The 6,938-nt window shown below is 56.9% G+C and overlaps 1 long non-coding RNA gene across 3 annotated transcripts; it reads left to right on the top strand.

Moving 5' to 3' along the window:
• The first annotated feature begins 314 nt into the window (after window positions 1-314).
• Window positions 315-4,720, top strand: LOC144248736 (uncharacterized). Of its 3 annotated transcripts, none has more exons than XR_013342043.1 (3): window positions 315-370; window positions 1,343-1,434; window positions 4,615-4,720. It is a non-coding gene; the product is annotated as an uncharacterized LOC144248736 (long non-coding RNA). The 3 variants fall into 3 exon arrangements; XR_013342042.1 differs by lacking the exon at window positions 4,615-4,720 and adding an exon at window positions 2,446-2,513; XR_013342044.1 differs by lacking the exon at window positions 4,615-4,720 and adding an exon at window positions 2,162-2,201.
• The last annotated feature ends 2,218 nt before the right edge of the window (window positions 4,721-6,938 follow it).

Raw genomic sequence — 6,938 nt, 5'->3', positions numbered from 1 at the left:
CCCTCCCAGTCCCCCCCAGTCCCTCCCAGTTCCCCCCCAGTCCCCCCCAGTCCCTCCCAGTCCCTCCCAGTCCCTCCCAGTTCCCCCCAGTCCATCCCAGTCCCTCCCAGTTCCCTCCCAGTCCCTCCCAGTTCCCCCCAGTTCCCCCCAGTCCATCCCAGTCCCTCCCAGTCCATCCCAGTCCCTCCCAGTCCATCCCAGTCCCTCCCAGTCCCATTCCCAGTCCCCCCAGTCCCTCCCAGTTCCCCCCAGTCCCTCCCAGTTCCCCCCAGTTCCTCCCAGTCCATCCCAGTCCCGTTCCAGTTGCTGGCTCTCCCTGGAGCGCGGCTTCCGCTGGAGCTTCCAGGGCCCCGTCATCGTCATCAGCGCCGTGAGTGCCACCGAGTGTCACCTGTGTCACCTGTGTCACACCTGTGTCACACCTGTGTCACCTGTGTGTCACCTGTGTCACCTGTGTCACCTGTGTCACACCTGTGTCACCTGTGTCACCTGTGTGTCACCTGTGTCACCTGTGTCACACCTGTGGGTCACCTGTGTCACTTGAGTGTCACCTGAGTGTCACCTGTGTGCCACTGTCACCTGTCACCTGTGTCACACCTGTGTGTCATTGAGTGTCACCGGAGTGTCACCTGTGTCAGACCTGTGTCACCTGAATGTCACCTGTGTCACCTGTGTCACACCTGTGTCCCCAGTGTCCCCAGTGTCCCCCCAATGTCCCCAGTGTCCCCAGTGTCCCCACTGTCCCCAGTGTCCCCAATGTCCCCAATGTCCCCAGTGTCCCCAATGTCCCCATTGTCCCCAGTGTCCCCAATGTCCCCAATGTCCCCAGTGTCCCCAATGTCCCCAATGTCCCCAATGTCCCCAGTGTCCCCAATGTCCCCAATGTCCCCAGTGTCCCCAATGTCCCCAATGTCCCCAGTGTCCCCAATGTCCCCAATGTCCCCAATGTCCCCAGTGTCCCCAATGTCCCCAATGTCCCCAATGTCCCCATTGTCCCCAGTGTCCCCAGTGTCCCCAATGTCCCCATTGTCCCCAGTGTCCCCAGTGTCCCCAATGTCCCCAATGTCCCCAGTGTCCCCAATGTCCCCAATGTCCCCAATGTCCCCATTGTCCCCAGTGTCCCCAGTGTCCCCGATGTCCCCAGTGTCCCCATTGTCCCCATTGTCCCCAGTGTCCCCAGTGTCCCCAATGTCCCCAACCCCCCCCAGTGTCCCCAGTGTCCCCAGTGTCCCCAATGTCCCCAATGTCCCCAATGTCCCCAGTGTCCCCAATGTCCCCAATGTCCCCAATGTCCCCAGTGTCCCCAATGTCCCCAATGTCCCCAGTGTCCCCTCCCCTCCAGGCCAACGCCGCCATCCTCGTTGTCACCCTCTGGAAGTTGGTGCAGAAATTCCAGGAGGTCAACCCGGACATGGGACGGCTGCGACGGATCCGGTGGGGACACTGAGGGGACATCGGGGGGACACTGGGGACACTGGGGACACTGGGGACACTGAGGGGACATCGGGGGGACACTGGGGACACTGGGGACACTGGGGACACTGAGGGGACATCGGGGGGACACTGGGGACACTGGGGACACTGGGGATACTGGGGACACTGGGGATACTGGGGACATTGGGGACACTGGGGGGATTGGGGACACTGGGGACATTGGGGGGACATTGGGGACATTGGGGACATCGGGGACATTGGGGACACTGGTGGGTGACACAGGTGACAATCTGGTGACATTGGTGTCCCCAGGGTGCTGCTGGTGACGTCCCTGGGCCAGCTGGCCCTGCTGGGCTCGGGCTGGGGACACGGGAGGACACGGGTGACACTCAGTGACACTCAGTGACACTCGGGTGACACAGGTGACACTCAGGTGACACTCAGGTGACATTGGTGTCCCCAGGGTGCTGCTGGTGACGTCCCTGGGCCAGCTGGCCCTGCTGGGCTCGGGCTGGGGACACGGGGGGACACGGGTGACACTCAGGTGACACTCAGGTGACACTTTGGTGGCATTGGTGTCCCCAGGGTGCTGCTGGTGACAGCCCTGGGCCAGCTGGCCCTGCTGGGCTCGGGCTGGGGACACGGGGGGACACGGGGGGACACGGGTGACACTCAGTGACACTCAGGTGACACTCAGGTGACACAGGTGACACTTTGGTGTCCCCAGGGTGCTGCTGGTGACGGCCCTGGGCCAGCTGGCCCTGCTGGGCTCGGGCTGGGGACACGGGGGGACACGGGTGACACTCAGTGACACTCAGTGACACTCAGGTGACACTCGGGTGACACAGGTGACACTTTGGTGTCCCCAGGGTGCTGCTGGTGACAGCCCTGGGCCAGCTGGCCCTGCTGGGCTCGGGCTGGGGACACGGGGGGACACGGGTGACACTCAGTGACACTCAGTGACACTCAGGTGACACTCGGGTGACACAGGTGACACTTTGGTGTCCCCAGGGTGCTGCTGGTGACAGCCCTGGGCCAGCTGGCCCTGCTGGGCTCGGGCTGGGTGCTGGGGCTGGGGGCGGGGCTGGGCTGGGCGGGGGGGGCGGGGCCGCCCCTCCCCCCCGGCAGCGCCCCCCCGCCCCTCCCCCTCCTCTTCTGCGCCGTCAACGCCGCCCAGGGGCTGCTGATCTTCCTGTGCCACTGCCTGGGACACCCCAAGGTAACCAAAATCCCCCAAATTCACCCCAAAAAATGGATACGGCAGCCTAAAAAACCCCAAAATACCAAAAATCCCCCCCAAAATCCCCCAAATCCACCCCAAAATCCTCCCCGGGACAACCAAATCCCCCCAGCGCTGCTGATCTTCCTGTGCCACTGCCTGGGACACCCCAAGGTAACCAAAATCCCCCAAATTCACCCCAAAAAATGGATACGGCAGCCTAAAAAACCCCAAAATCCCAAAAATCCCCCCCAAAATCCCCCAAATCCACCCCAAAATCCTCCCCGGGACCCCCAAATCCCCCCAGCGCTGCTGATCTTCCTGTGCCACTGCCTGGGACACCCCAAGGTAACCAAAATCCCCCAAATTCACCCCAAAAAATGGATACGGCAGCCTAAAAAACCCCAAAATCCCAAAAATCCCCCCCAAAATCCCCCAAATCCACCCCAAAATCCTCCCCGGGACCCCCAAATCCCCCCAGCGCTGCTGATCTTCCTGTGCCACTGCCTGGGACACCCCAAGGTAACCAAAATCCCCCAAATTCACCCCAAAAAATGGAATCGGCAGCCTAAAAAACCCCAAAATCCCAAAAATCCCCCCCAAAATCCCCCAAATCCACCCCAAAATCCTCCCCGGGACAACCAAATCCCCCCAGCGCTGCTGATCTTCCTGTGCCACTGCCTGGGACACCCCAAGGTAACCAAAATCCCCCAAATTCACCCCAAAAAATGGAATCGTCACCCTAAAAAACCCCAAAATACCAAAAATCTCCCCAAAAATCCCCCAAATCCACCCCAAAATCCTCCCCGGGACCCCCAAATCCCCCCAGCGCTGCTGATCTTCCTGTGCCACTGCCTGGGACACCCCAAGGTAACCAAAATCCCCCAAATTCACCCCAAAAAATGGAATCGTCACCCTAAAAAATCCCAAAATACCAAAAATCCCCCCAAAATATCCAAAATCCCCAAAAACTCCAAAAATGAGACCTAAAACCCCAAAATTTCCCCCAAAACTGCCCCTGGTTTGAACTGGGAGGGTCCCAGTTTGAACTGGGCCATTCCCAGTTCACACTGGGCCATTCCCAGTTCAAACTGGGCCATTCCCAGTTCAAACCGTCCATTCCCAGTTCAACCCGTCCATTCCCAGTTCAGACTGGGCCATTCCCAGTTCACACTGGGCCATTCCCAGTTCACACTGGCCATTCCCAGTTCAGACTGGGCCATTCCCAGTTCACACTGGGCCATTCCCAGTTCACACTGGGCCATTCCCAGTTCAACCCGGCCATTCCCAGTTCAAACTGGGCCATTCCCAGTTCAGACTGGGCCATTCCCAGTTCACACTGGGCCATTCCCAGTTCAAACTGGGCCATTCCCAGTTCAACCCGGCCATTCCCAGTTCAAACTGGGCCATTCCCAGTTCACACTGGGCCATTCCCAGTTCACACTGGGCCATTCCCAGTTCAAACTGGGCCATTCCCAGTTCAACCCGGCCATTCCCAGTTCACACTGGGCCATTCCAGTTCACACTGGGCCATTCCCAGTTCAAACTGTCCATTCCCAGTTCACACTGGGCCATTCCCAGTTCAGACTGGGCCATTCCCAGTTCACACTGGGCCATTCCCAGTTCAAACTGTCCATTCCCAGTTCACACTGGGCCATTCCCAGTTCACACTGGGCCATTCCCAGTTCAGACTGGGCCATTCCCAGTTCAAACTGGACCATTCCCAGTTCAAACCGTCCATTCCCAGTTCAGACTGGGCCATTCCCAGTTCACACTGGGCCATTCCCAGTTCAACCTGGCCATTCCCAGTTCACACTGGGCCATTCCCAGTTCAACCCGGCCATTCCCAGTTCACACTGGGCCATTCCCAGTTCAAACTGGGCCATTCCCAGTTCAAACCGGCCATTCCCAGTTGCTCCCAGTTGCTCCCAGTTGCTCCCAGTAATCCCAGTTTGTTGCAGGTGCGGGGCTGGTACCGGGCCCTGCTGTGCCCCCGTGCCCGGCCCTACTCGGAGTTCACCAGTCACACCAGTAACACCAGTAACCTCACCAGTCACACCAGTAACACCAGTAACCTCACCAGTCACACCAGTACGGCCCGCGGGAGGGGCTCCCAGTCACACCAGTAACCACACCAGTCACACCAGTAACAGGTAAGTTACACCAGTAACACCAGTAACACCAGTAACCTCACCAGTCACACCAGTACGGCCCGGGGCAGGGGCTCCCAGTTACACCAGTAACACCAGTAACAGGTAAGACACACCAGTAACACCAGTAACCTCACCAGTCACACCAGTAACAGTGTGCTACACCAGTAACTTCACCAGTATCCCCTCCCAGGTTATCCCAGTATCCCCTCCCAGTTATCCCAGTATCCCCTCCCAGTTATCCCAGTATCCCCTCCCAGTTATCCCAGTATCCCCTCCCAGTTATCCCAGTAACCCCTCCCAGTATTCCCAGTTTCCCCTCCCAGTTATCCCAGTATCCCCTCCCAGTTATCCCAGTATCCCCTCCCAGTTATCCCAGTATCCCCTCCCAGTTATCCCAGTAACCCCTCCCAGTATTCCCAGTTTCCCCTCCCAGTTATCCCAGTATCCCCTCCCAGTATCCCCTCCCAGTTATCCCAGTATCCCCTCCCAGTTATCCCAGTATCCCCTCCCAGTATCCCAGTATCCCCTCCCAGTTATCCCAGTATCCCCTCCCAGTTATCCAGTATCCCCTCCCAGTTATCCCAGTATCCCCTCCCAGTATCCCAGTATCCCCTCCCAGTTATCCCAGTATCCCCTCCCAGTTATCCCAGTGACCCCTCCCAGTTATCCCAGTATCCCCTCCCAGTATTCCCAGTATCCCCTCCCAGTATTCCCAGTTTCCCCTCCCAGTATCCCAGTAACCCCTCCCAGTATTCCCAGTATCCCCTCCCAGTTATCCCAGTAACCTCTTCCCCTCCCCCCACAGGTGCCGAAAATTCCGTGAAAATCAAAAATTCCGGGAAAACCGATGGAATTTTGCGGAAAATCTTTGGAATTTTGGGGAAAATATTCGGAATTTTGGGGCAATTATTCAGAATTTTGGGGAAATTGATGGAATTTTGGGGCAAATATTTGAATTCTGGTGGAAATCTTCAGAATTTTGGGAAAACCGATGGAATTTCAGGAAAATCTTTGGAATTTTGGGGCAAATCAGAATTTTGGGGCAATTCTTCAGATTTTTGAGGGAAATATTCAGAATTTTGGGAAAATTGACAAAATTTCGGGGGAAATCTTTGGAATTTTGGGGCAAATATTTGGAATTTTGGGGGAAATCTTCAGAATTTTGGAAAACCGATGGTATTTTGGGGGGGGAATCTTCGGAATTTCGGGAATTTGGGATTTTTGCTGCCCCTCCCCCACCCCGGGGAGATCAATAAAGGACAGCGAGATCGGCTTTGGGGTGAATTCCCAGAATTTGGGGAAAATTCCGGAATTTTGAGGTGAATTCCTGATATTTTGGGGCAAATTCCAGAATTTTGGGATGAATTCTTGGGTTTTGGGGGAAATTCCAGAATTTTGGGGTGAATTCCTGTGATTTTGGGGTGAATTCCCGGATTTTGGGAAAAATTTTGGAATTTTGGGGTGAATTCCTGAATTTTGGGGTGAATTCCTGGGATTTTGGGGGAAATTCCTGAATTTTGGGGTGAATTCCCGGATTTTGGGTGAATTCCCGGATTTTGGGGTTGAATTCAGGCAATTTGGGGATTTTTTTCCAATTTTTCCAATTTTTATTTCCAAAAATAAACTTTGAGCCGCGCCCCTCCCCCACCCCCGCGGGGGGGGCCTCGATCACGGGACCCCCCCCAAAAAAACACCCCCGGGACCCCCAAATCCCCCCCGGGACCCCCAAAATCCCCCCAAAACCCCCCCGGGACCCCTGATTTTGGGGGGGACATCCCAGAGAATCCCAAATTTTTTTTGGGGGGGGTCTCAAACGATCCCAAATTTTTGGGGGGGGGTCCCAGCTGGGCCCCTCCCTAAATTGGGGGGGGGGGGGTCCCACCTCAAATTGGGGGGGTCCGACCCCTCTGGGACCCCCCAAAATGATTCCCATGGTCTGGGGGGGGCTCAAAACATCCCAAATTTTGGAAGGGGTGGTCACAGCCACTCCAAAAATTTGGGGAGGGGGGGGTCACAGCCAGTCCAAAATTTGGGGAGGGGTCTCCGATCAGCCTTTCCTCGAGGGGGGGGTCCCAGCCCTTCTGGACCCCCCAAAACCCCCCCAGGACCCCCCAAAAATGACTCCCGTGGTC

The sequence above is a fragment of the Lonchura striata genome, unplaced genomic scaffold, assembly GCF_046129695.1.
Source record: "Lonchura striata isolate bLonStr1 unplaced genomic scaffold, bLonStr1.mat Scaffold_507, whole genome shotgun sequence".
Lineage (NCBI taxonomy): Eukaryota > Metazoa > Chordata > Aves > Passeriformes > Estrildidae > Lonchura > Lonchura striata.
This window is presented reverse-complemented; position numbering and strand designations above follow the sequence as displayed.